Source organism: Perissodus microlepis, chromosome 22 (genome assembly GCF_051167445.1).
Source record: "Perissodus microlepis isolate ML-2025 ecotype Zambia chromosome 22, ASM5116744v1, whole genome shotgun sequence".
Taxonomy (NCBI): Eukaryota; Metazoa; Chordata; class Actinopteri; order Cichliformes; family Cichlidae; genus Perissodus; species Perissodus microlepis.
Window position 1 is genome coordinate 20,788,023 of NC_140481.1, and position 12,764 is coordinate 20,800,786.

A 12,764-nucleotide genomic window follows, 5' to 3' on the forward strand; every position below is an offset into this window, starting at 1 on the left:
AATTAAAATAACATCTCTAGAAAATTAGCTCTGCACCATGTTACATCTTACAGACCCAAATAACCCAAGCATTTTATTTTTTCCAGTTGTTGAATTCCCTCAGCTGTGAATTGTAGCTCAAGGGTGGTCACAGTTCACTGTTGTGTGCAGCCTCTAGTGTATTTTCCCATGTTGCTGCAGTTCCTTAAGAGAAAGTAAAACTAGATCTTTTTCTTCCTGTAGACATCAGTGTCTCAAGTACTGAACATGTTCAGCTTCTCCTTATTGCTGCCAACCAAAAGCCACTTTTACACTGTGTAAGACAAACCCCATACAGAGTCCTTTCATCCTCTTGGAACCAACAGGAGCACATGGGGCAATAATCAGCCAATAATCCAAGTTCTACCAAAAACGAACAGATCAATTATCTGTAATTATAAGGTTTTACTGACATTCTCTGGTCTGGAAGTAGATTTTCATCCCCTCGTTATGTGGCTCTCCCTGCATGAATGACCCGTCCTATTTGTTAGAAATGAACTTTGCTATGGACTTTTAGTTGCCTGAGAAGCTGTGCTGGCCTGCGCTCGTGAATAGTGGTAATGAAAGACGGTGGCAAACTCTCTCTGACTCCAACACTTGTATTTATTGCTGTAGCTGATTTAAACATTGAGGTGGGTGCTCCAGAAAAAAACAGAACATTTGAATTTAATTTAAAATGTAAGATATATTTGAATGTAAGATATTCTGAGGATTGGTGTTATAAATAAAACTAATTAATAAAAGACAGTTGGATATTTTTGAATTGTTGATGAAGGTTAAAGTTGGCTACACACTATAACAAATTCAATAAAAATATTTTTTGATATATCTGTATTTTTATAACAGGATCTTTTCTACTGATAAGCTATATTTAGGGGTTTTTTTAAACTACATTTTTAAATAAAATTGCAATTTAATTTCATGGGGGGCATTATGAATGAACTGTAAATAGTTAATTACACTAATGTTGATAGGTTTTAGTGTTAACGAACAATATAATGATGGCTCTAATTTACAAACTGTTATTAACATCATAAACTGTTAATAACAGTTTGTAAATTATATATAAACATGATCTGGAAATTGATCTGGATGTAATTCTTCTCATAATGAACCTATAAGAAGGCAGGTTGGTTGGTGGAAATAACAGGATTGTTAAAGAGTCTGAGCTTTGTGTCCTGCTTTATTCACTCATTTATTTATTTATTTATGTATTCATTAACTTGTCTTGTTTATCTTCCCTTTCCTGGCTGCTTGATGAAGTTTAGGAACCTAAAATAATTGCTTAGGTTTACGCAAAGGTCGAAGTTTGGAGTCTGGAGTGAGACCAGCCTAACTGTTGCCTCCGCACATGCTTCACTCATGGATTTGCACTAAAGAAGCCAGGCTTGTGCGTCACTCTGAGCCGCCTGCAGCAACTCATTGCTGGCTAAACAGCCATATTTGACGTCCTGTGCATGAAAACTAACGAGAAATGAAATCTTTACTTCAAGACGCCTCTTATCGACTATGAGACCACAATTCTATACAATCCATAATAATCTATAATCAAATAATGATTTTATAATACTCAAACCAAATATTAAATCGATCACGATACTACTAATATTATAATTCTATCGTTTGTTAAAACTACAATAACTATTTAATATTGATTATCAGTGCTGATATAACTCATCACCGGTGTTGTGCCAAAAGTGATTTTCGGTATTTGTGCAAAAAACAAAAAAAAGATTACCCGTATTTAAACTCCTGTAAATGACTTGTTGGCCTATAATATGTCAAACATGTTTTTCATGAATGATATCGAGTCATTGTGAATCACAAGCGACGTTTCTGTCACAAAGTAGAAGCTGCAATCAGATTTTATGGAAAAGTGACTTTTCTATATCTTTTATTTGTCCAGCTAAAAAGTATCATTGACATTAAAATGTTTTTTTAAGAGTGACCTGCTGAAAAAAGGAATTGCAATAAATAAAAAAACCACAGTCTTCTAAAGATAGTGTAAGTGGCACCAGGATTGGATTGGACTCATTATAATGTAGACACAGAGACAAACAGATCACGTCTTTGTAAAACCAAAAGAAGAACGAAAAAAAGCGAACAAGCACTGAATTATTTCAGACTTTCAGCTTCGCTGAAATTCAACAGGCTTTTTACCTCAAAGGAAATATAGAGTACACGAGTCATGAGAAAATAATGTAGAACATGAGATCAATTTATACAGCCTCCATCTTAACTCGGGTTTGTCTTGTTTTTGTAGCATTCTTTCGTATTTATTTTAATCTGTTTTGTGTGCAGCTCTTTGTGAGCACTTGTCTGTGTTTGATAAATAAACGTTTCTTTTTTTAAAACATTTAATTTTACACGTATTAAGTGGAAAACTTAGAGAAATATAATAATCGAAGTTGCCTGGATTCCGTGCTGTACCCAGTGAAAGTCATGCTTAAAGGTGATCCAGTATCATAGCAGATTATTTCTGTGTCCACTCCGCATTCAGACTGTGTAGCAGAACCACGCCTGTCACGCTTAATGTGGATGCTCTTCAGTTTAGTGAGACCTTGCGAAGTAATGCACGTATAAACAAATCAAATCAATTTTATTCCAGAGTTAGAAACAACATTTTAATTCCTCCTCTGAAGATTTTTTGAAGAAAAAAAAATGCTCGCTCTTAAAACAATTTTCAAACCTGCTTTTGATCTTTTATCTTTATTTCTGAAGTGTTTAAAACAACTTCTAGTTTGGGACAGATTGCCTGGATATTATTTTTTAATTGATTGAAAATAAATGATTTTGAATCGCTCTAACTGATCTTTGATCTTTAAATCTTCACGAGCTCACCACAGAAAACAAGCCACAAATCAGGTGAACTGCACCTCCAAAGCGGTCACTTACTTGTCCTCTTGTCTCACTGAAACTGTGGTTCACAGCTCACGTCTGACTTTTTTAATCTTTCCATTGTTTCCTTTACTCTCCAGTCATATTTAATCACTTATTGATCACACTCATCTTTGGAAAATGCTCAGAAAACGTACAGACAGCCTTCTGCCCTCTCTTATTTTCCATGTCAGGATTTAGCCTCAGTACATATTTGAACGTTGATAGAAACTTCCTCACCTCGTTATTATTATTATTATTTTTATTATTATTATTATTATTATTATTATTATTATTATTATTATTATGTCTTTTTAAAAAGCGCTGCTGGTCACATGAACACGTGGTCACAGTCTGTGAGGCCACAATCTCTGGTTCTACGAGGCTGTAAACACATCTAATATAAATGCAGTTTCCTGCTGAGTGAACACTAAGAAACAAACTATGAGCACTTAAAAACTGAAGTGTTAATTTACCTGCGTTCTTGTCTTGAAACCAGGTGGTTTTGTTTTCTTTTCCGCTTCTGCCATCATGCGGACGTTTTGTGTATTACAGCTAAACGCCGTCTGAATATTTGACTTCTGATCCTCTGCTGCCCCAACAGGATAAAGATAAAGATACGGGGCTTTTCACTGGATGAGGACGGGGGGGGGGCGCGTAAAAGTAATAATTACACGAATACGTATTTCTTTCATTTTATTTCCACTGCATTTGTTATGATGTTATGAAATCGTTTGCACAGCTGGTATGAGGTGATATCCTAGGCATTACGGCTAAACATCTGCACTTTGGTCTTACAGAAGTCTTGTGGTTTGTTCAAACTTAATCTGTGCTTCCAAGTTCTTTCAGAGAAAAGAGGCTTTTTACTGCAGCCCTTTCAAACGAAGTCATATTTGCTCAGTCTCGTTTTAATCGTGCTGTCATGAGCTTGAGCATTTAACATGGTAACTGAGTAGGGTGACCATATTTTGATTTCCAAAAAAGAGGACACTTTAATAATACTGTTTGTTTAAAGAAAACTTTAACATGTTTAAACGATACCTTCTCTGTGCGGTTAATGAATGCTGAAATAAAAAATGTCATATAGGCTTTTACAAGTCAACAAGTTAAAAAAAAAAAAAAAAGAGGATGGTTGGTCACCCTATAACTGAGGCCTGTGGAGTCTTAAGATGTAGCTCTTGGGGTTGCACGGTCTGGGTGAACTCATTGAACTGTGTGTTACCACACACCTGCATGCTTCAGACCAGCAAACTGCCAAAACCTCTGTTTTATAGAGGTGCTCATGCTTGCAAATGATCAGTTAATTGAGGGCATTTGATTATCATCACCTGCCTGCTACGTACCCTCTTAATTCTTATGGAAACAGTAAGGGAAGTCCAGAGGAGGCTTTGAAACAGCCCCTTTTCACCATCAATAACATGGAAGAAGAAAAAACCCTGTTTTTTGATAGCTGTTGAGATTTTTTAAGCAAAGCTGGAGGAATTTGGAAGTCAGCTTTTCTTCCAGATGTTGTAACAGTAGCTACAGGACATCAGTACCTCAGCTCTTTTTGTAGCGCCCCCACCCCGCATCATCACCGCAGATTTATAGATGTCTTTTGTGATTGCTGAGAACAAACAAAAGCAGCCTGTCTTCATTTTCGAACTATGTGATGGCATTAATGAGAGGGTGTCTGTGACCTCAGGAGCAGAATGCTTCCTGCAGATTATAATCAAATTCACAGCCGCCGTCTAAAACTTCTCCACCGTTCTCGTTAGCAGAACATCATGTGGTATGTTTGTTGTGGCGTTTGAAAACACAATCAGAAGATTTGAGTGTAAAACAAAACACACATTTTCACAGAATGAAATGTCATTAATTTAGTGAGTATACAGTATTGTACTGTAAATATTGCTTTCTCCCTATTTATATCTTATTACTCCCTTCATTATTATCCCAATCACAATATTAAGCTCATTTCCATCTTTGTATTTCTGTTCTTGGACTTTACTATTGTCTTTTTTTATGATTCACAGTCCAAAATCATCTAATCCATCTTGTTGTGGGTCTTGGTACTGCTCATAGCTTTATCCTCTGTTTGAAACAAGCAAACTTTAACTTCTTCTGATTGGCTGCCCCTCACAAATAGGAGGGTTGAGCAGCATGTGGGAGGAGCTTCTGCGCTCACAACAAAGCTGTGTGTCTGAAATACAATACAATACAATTTTATCTATATAGCATGTTTATATCCCTACTGGCCATAGTGGGGATATCCACTCTCACTGACATCACATAGAGCCAAGAGTAGATTTAGTAGATTTTTTTAAAGAAAAAACTGTCTGAAACTAAGTGTTTAAAGCAATCTTCAATTCCCTCAACATCTGAAGCACTGCAGTTTTTAATGCTAACACTTACAACTATCTTGTACTTCTGTCATACACTCACATGCCTGGATTAACCACCTGAGGGGGCTCCTAGGCAAACATTTGTTGTTGCACCCACGTATCACGCTAGCACATAGACTGTTGCAGGCTCACATTTATTATTTAAGTCATTTTCTTTTCAGTGTGCTTTTTACTGCTGTCCATAGTTTTCTGTGACAGCAAATCCAGTACTTTTGCACTCTGACAGGTGATCAGGCAACACTAAAATGAGCAGAAACTAACTTGGGCTCAAAATAGAACTTACTACACACATTTAAAGCGCCATGGTTTTATTTTTTGAACTGGTCCTGGGTGGCTTTGTATGATTCACAGTTCAAAACAATCCTTGTTTTTCCTATACCGGGCCTCAGTGCACCTCTTCTGTTATTTATTTCACTGTTTGAAAGTATTAGCTCCTTCCCCTTTCAGCTAACTTTCCTCTGATTGCCTGTCTCTCACAAACAGCATGTGGAGGAGCTTCTATGCTCACAGCTACAGCTGTGTGCTTAATACGAGCATATAGGGAAGTCCCATACATGTGACAGGTACAAGAGTAGAAAATGCATTAAACTTGTTGTTTGAAGCTGTTCAATGCTGAGCATCACCACTGCAACAGTCTACATGTCAGAAAATAGCAAAAAGCAAATAAAGAAGAATGTTCAGACTTACTGCTGTGAATAACAAGCATTACCTTGAGCTGATTGTTACCAGACAAACAAAAAGAACTGAGCTCAATTACTTCTTTAAGATCAGGGTCACAGCACGTAGGTCTATGATCTGCTGCTATGGATTAATAATTCACTGATGTGATTTTCTGTTGGAGGAAGTGAGTAAATGATGGTCTGGGGGCTTTAGGGGCTCCTGAGCTGTTGAACACTTTATCGAATTTGTAATGTAGACACTCATAAACACAGTATCTTCCTTAAGTGTACTTCTTATTCACTTTGGGGAGATAAAAGCTGGTTATCACAGAGGCTAATCTGGATACTAATGCTCCTTATCAGTCAACAGGCTTCCTGTTGGGATTCCTAGTTTGGGCTGCTCGTGCTGCTCTACAATCTTTGTTACAGCACATTACCACAATGCATGCACTAAGATCAGTTTATTTATATAGTCCACAGTCTTTACAGTCTATAGAACTTCTATCTTTGGACCTTCAGTTTAGATAAGAAAAATAAAAATCCTCCACATTTCTAGTCCACTACACACGTAAACAGAGAAAATAAACAGGCAGACAGTATAGACAACATCTCTTTCTCAGGAGACTGTTGCATGTGTCTTAGTCAAATATATAGAGAGCAGGCTAGAAAAGAAGGCAGGCAGTTCTCCTACACTCTTAGTTTTCTCCATCTTTGTGAGATTTTTCCTGTCATCTAAGAATGGAAGCCCTCAGCTGTTTTTTTCCCCTTTTTCTTGGCTTTGTTTGTTATTCACTATTTGAGTCACTGTTTGGCTCTCCCTGGTGCCGTGTTATGCCGACATAGTTTAGGTTCACTTGCCCCCTCACTCGGGAGGGTCACTGCAAATGACTGCAAAGTTGTTATGAGTGATCACTTTTGATCCTGTGATGAAAAATGTCTTTACTAACAGGAGTTTTCTCCATCAGGGTGACAGTGATCCAACCTGCATAGCTCGAGGTGTCACTGAGTGGTTCAACGAGTACAGGGAGTGCAGAATTATTAGGCAAGTTGTATTTTTGAGGAATAATTTTATTATTGAACAACAACCATGTTCTCAATGAACCCAAAAAACTCATTAATATCAAAGCTGAATGTTTTTGGAAGTAGTTTTTAGTTTTAGCTATTTTAGGGGGATATCTGTGTGTGCAGGTGACTATTACTGTGCATAATTATTAGGCAACTTAACAAAAAACAAATATATACCCATTTCAATTATTTATTTTTACCAGTGAAACCAATATAACATCTCCACATTCACAAATATACATTTCTGACATTCAAAAACAAAACAAAAACAAATCAGCGACCAATATAGCCACCTTTCTTTGCAAGGACACTCAAAAGCCTGCCATCCATGGATTCTGTCAGTGTTTTGATCTGTTCACCATCAACATTGCGTGCAGCAGCAACCACAGCCTCCCAGACACTGTTCAGAGAGGTGTACTGTTTTCCCTCCTTGTAAATCTCACATTTGATGATGGACCACAGGTTCTCAATGGGGTTCAGATCAGGTGAACAAGGAGGCCATGTCATTAGTTTTTCTTCTTTTATACCCTTTCTTGCCAGCCACGCTGTGGAGTACTTGGACGCGTGTGATGGAGCATTGTCCTGCATGAAAATCATGTTTTTCTTGAAGGATGCAGACTTCTTCCTGTACCACTGCTTGAAGAAGGTGTCTTCCAGAAACTGGCAGTAGGACTGGGAGTTGAGCTTGACTCCATCCTCAACCCGAAAAGGCCCCACAAGCTCATCTTTGATGATACCAGCCCAAACCAGTACTCCACCTCCACCTTGCTGGCGTCTGAGTCGGACTGGAGCTCTCTGCCCTTTACCAATCCAGCCACGGGCCCATCCATCTGGCCCATCAAGACTCACTCTCATTTCATCAGTCCATAAAACCTTAGAAAAATCAGTCTTGAGATATTTCTTGGCCCAGTCTTGACGTTTCAGCTTGTGTGTCTTGTTCAGTGGTGGTCGTCTTTCAGCCTTTCTTACCTTGGCCATGTCTCTGAGTATTGCACACCTTGTGCTTTTGGGCACTCCAGTGATGTTGCAGCTCTGAAATATGGCCAAACTGGTGGCAAGTGGCATGTTGGCAGCTGCACGCTTGACTTTTCTCAGTTCATGGGCAGTTATTTTGCGCCTTGGTTTTTCCACACGCTTCTTGCGACCCTGTTGACTATTTTGAATGAAACGCTTGATTGTTCGATGATCACGCTTCAGAAGCTTTGCAATTTTGAGACTGCTGCATCCCTCTGCAAGATATCTCACTATTTTTGACTTTTCTGAGCCTGTCAAGTCCTTCTTTTGACCCATTTTGCCAAAGGAAAGGAAGTTGCTTAATAATTATGCACACCTGATATAGGGTGTTGATGTCATTAGACCACACCCCTTCTCATTACAGAGATGCACATCACCTAATATGCTTAATTGGTAGTAGGCTTTCGAGCCTATACAGCTTGGAGTAAGACAACATGCATGAAGAGGATGATGTGGACAAAATACTCATTTGCCTAATAATTCTGCACTCCCTGTATGAAAATGATGCAAATCCAGTGCCCTCGCAATGCCCTGTGTTACAAGATGTCAACCCATCTGAAAGCTCTTAGAGTGTTATAAACACCAGTCCTCAGCAACACCATCATAAAAACACCAAATGAAGATTTTTTAAATTTTGGGTTTCAACATAGGCTATTCTTACATTTTTCATTTTTCTGAAAAATGTCAGAAAACTTGGGAAATTTGTGTGTAGCAGTATTTTTGTGCCTTGTGCAGGCTGTCAGACAAATGCAGCCACTATGAAAATGAGCAAAAATGAGAAAAGAAAATCAAAGCTTGAAACACAATTGCATACAAGCAACACGTGTTATAATTGCTTAATTTTTTTCTACAGAGTTATGCTTCAAAGTATAACAAATCTGTAGAAGAAGCTTGCAAAGCTGGCATCTTCTACCTCCATCCTGATGGTAGTATGTATTCACTACAAAGAGGATGTGTTGCATCACTAAGGATTTGTCGTCCATTTCCCCAGCAGGACTCACAAAGTTGCGTCATACTGTTTTGCTGGTGACCTGCAATCTTACCGCCCATATTTACAATTTTATTTAGTTTGTTCTTATTAACTACAGACAGTGAAACAGTACTGTGCAAAAATCTTGAGCAACCCTCTATTTCCTTACATTTTGCTTCCAAGGAGCCAGACTTTCTTGTAATTTTTAAAGCCAACATCCAAGGAAGAGCTGTGAATGTCCTTCAAGGAGCCTGGAGAACGATTCCTGAAAACAGCCTAAAGAAATTACAAGAAAGCTTGCCTAACAGAGTTCAGACTGAGCTGAAGAAGAAAGATAGTCACACCAAATACTGGATTTTAAACTATTAACTCAGTTTTTTTGCCTTATATACTTTAGTTCCATGTATGTTTGCACCTATTTCCCATTTAATAAAAAAATGAGGGATGGCTCAAAACCTTTGCACACTGGTTCATTAGTATATAGACTACATAAAACACGAGATGTAACACTGCCCAAGTGTTAGCAGTAAAAGTAGATAATACTGCAACACTCTAACACACTGTGGTCTATCTGTCAAAAATGACTTGACCCATCTGATGGTTGTGGTGGTCACCCTCAACTGTGACCTTTGCATTAAGATATTATGTTGTAAGTATAACCATAGGAGATTGCTAAGACAATTTGCTATCATCAAGTCTCTGATCAAGACATAGTCGGTATATGTTGGTCTGTTTTTTTTTTTTTTTTCCACCAATCTGATCAAAGAGTAAACGTAAATATTCTACCAGATGTCAGAGGACCTCACTACTTTTCTGTGGTTACATCACTTATAATATTCAGCAGGTTTTCCTGGATTTCATTCGCTATGCTCCTGTCTGATCCTCTGAAGAGCCACTGGAGTCATGCAGCACTTCCTTCACTCTCTTTTTTATAAATCAGATTTTTTTTAACCAGTTTATCTATGATGGCTTAAAAGGAATATCTGGAACACTGCAGCCGAAAACTAAAGTCTCAGGTCTTCTTTTGGAGAAAAGATAAATTGTAAAAGAAAATGCATACAGCAGAGCACTGTATTGTACATACAGACTGTCATTCTAACATTTTAGTGCAAACATGTGAAATAATCAAGGTATAAAAGTTATGAATTATTAAAAGATAATGAAGATTTATTCTGGCTGTCCTGTCAGATGCTTTTGCTTTATTTTGGTTTATGTTCATTTGTTTTTGTTTATTTGTTGACAGCTGAGTCCTAATGCTGTGGTTTTTATCTTGTGAAATCACTTACTGAGCTATGAGATTTTTCTTTTTGTAGAGTGGCACATTTATGGGTGCATTTATCAGCAAAAATACATTTATGAAAAACACAAACTCCCCGCAGTAATATAGTGAGGGCAGGCTGGAGGAGCATATTATGTTCAGAGTTACCTAATGGTGTCATTTGTTTGGGCCTCATTACTCAGAGCAGGGAACAGTCCACCGTGAGGAGAAAGAGCATGCAGGCAGAAAAAGAAAATCTGAAATGTGCCGGGCTCTTTCTTTGTCTGAGACCAAAACTGGTTTTCAGGATTTTGTCTTAATACTTTTGTCTCCTGACATCTTTAGTAAATTACTTTTTACTGTTTTTCAATCCAGTTTTTTAAATGTGACAAACACCCTCAAAGTAGACGATATTTCATGGCACTGACCTTACAGATAAAGCAATTAAAAACTATTAAATTAAAATATACACTTACCTGCCTCTTTGTTCGAAACACCTGACTAACTGCGTTATCAATGCAAATGTCTAATCAGCCACACGGCAGCAGTATAATGAATTTAGTCATGTTTGTGTTTGACGAAGATGATCTGTTGAAGTTCAAACTGAACATCCCAATGGGGAAGAAAGGTGATTTAAGTAACTTTGAATGTGGCATGGTTGCTGGGGCCAGATGAGTTTGTCTGCGTATTTTAGAAACTGCTGATCCACTCAGATTTTTCCACCCAAATATATCTAGAGTTTACAGAGAATAGTCTGAAAACGTGACTCCAGAAGTCATAGAAGAATGGCCAGCCTCAAATAACCACTGCTTACAACTAGAGTGTGCAGAAGAGTATCTTTGAACACACAACCTAGAAGCAGATGGGCTGCAGCAGCAGAAGACCACACCAGGTAGACACTGCTGTCAGCTAAGAAAAGGAACATGAGGCTACAGTTCACAGTGTTATCAAAGGTGGACAACAGAAGACTGATGAGTGTTGATTTCTGCTCTAACTTTTGGATGGCAGGTTCGGGCTTGAGTCCCTTTATCATGTCCCTTTATATTGTCCTTTATAGCCACAGTGCTCCCATCTTCTGATGGCTGCTTCCAGCAGGATAACACGCCGTGTCACAAAATCTCAAACTAGGTTCTTGTACATAACAATGAGTTCACTGTACTCAAATGGCTTCCATAGTCATCAGATCCAATCCAATAGAGCACTATTGAGATGTGGTGAAGAGATTCACATTATGGATGTGCGGTCAACAAATGTGAAACAACTGTGTGATGCTGACACTTCAATATGGACCCAAATCTCAGAGGAATGTTTCCAGCACCTGGTTGAATCTTTATTATGAAGAATTCAGAGAGTTCTGAAGGCAAAAGGGGCTCCAGCCCAGTTTAAGGTGTGCCTATTAAATTGTCAGGTGAGTGTATTTAACAAGATAGTGGTACTTAGGGGAAATGAAAGGATCGCTGAAGTTATTTTGGTTCATCCTGAAGGGGAAATGAATATCATGGAGTAGCACTGGGACTCGTACCAGATGTTTATTAACAATATATTTACGTAATGATGAAAAAAAAAATCTTACTGTTTTAATAAGTAGGCATGATCATTTTTCACATGTCGACGTGTGATAGTAATGTGTAACTTCAGTCCTAGCTGATTTAGCTCAATACTAATCACAGCAGATACCTTAAGTACAGTTAAAAAGTAATTGCCTCGTTCCTGATTTCTTAGTTTTTTGCATATTTGTGGCACTTAAATGTTTCACATCACCAAACAATTTTTAATATTTGATAAAGATAACCCAAGTAAAAAGAAAGTTTAGTTTTTAAATGATGATTTTATTTATTAAGGGAAAAAAAACTATCCAAGCCTACCTGGCCCTGTGTCAAAAGTAATTGCCCCTGAAACCTTGGCAACAAGAACTGCAATCAAGTGTTTGTAATGACTGACAATGAGTCTTTCACATCTCTGTGGAGGAATTTTGGCCACTCTTCCTGTTTTAATTCAACCACATTAGAGAGTTTTCAAGCATGAAGGTCATGTTTAAGGTCATGCCAAAGCCTCTCAATCAGATTTAAGTCCAGACTTTGACTAGGCAACTCCAAAACCTTTGTTTTTCTTTTTTGAGCCATTCACAGGTGGACTTGCTTGTGTGTTTAGATTATTGTCCTGCTGGAAAACCAAAGTGAGCTTGATCTTTAGGGCATGAACTGATGGCTGCACTATCTCCTTCAGATTTTTCTGGTAGAGAGCAGAATTCACAGTTCCAGCAATTACAGCAAGTCATCAGTCCTGAAGCAGCAAAGCAGCCCAAGACCATCACGCTACCACCACCATGTTTCACTCTTGATATTAGCGTTAGCGTCATGCCAGGTGTGAGGGGAGTCAAACCTTGCAAAAAGTTCAACTTTTGTCTCATAAGTCCAAAGAATATTTTCACCAAAGTCTTAGGGATCTTTTTGGTCAGCAGTGGTTTTCTTCTTTTCTTCTTGGTGCTCTTGGACTAATTTGGTAAGCCGGCCACTCCT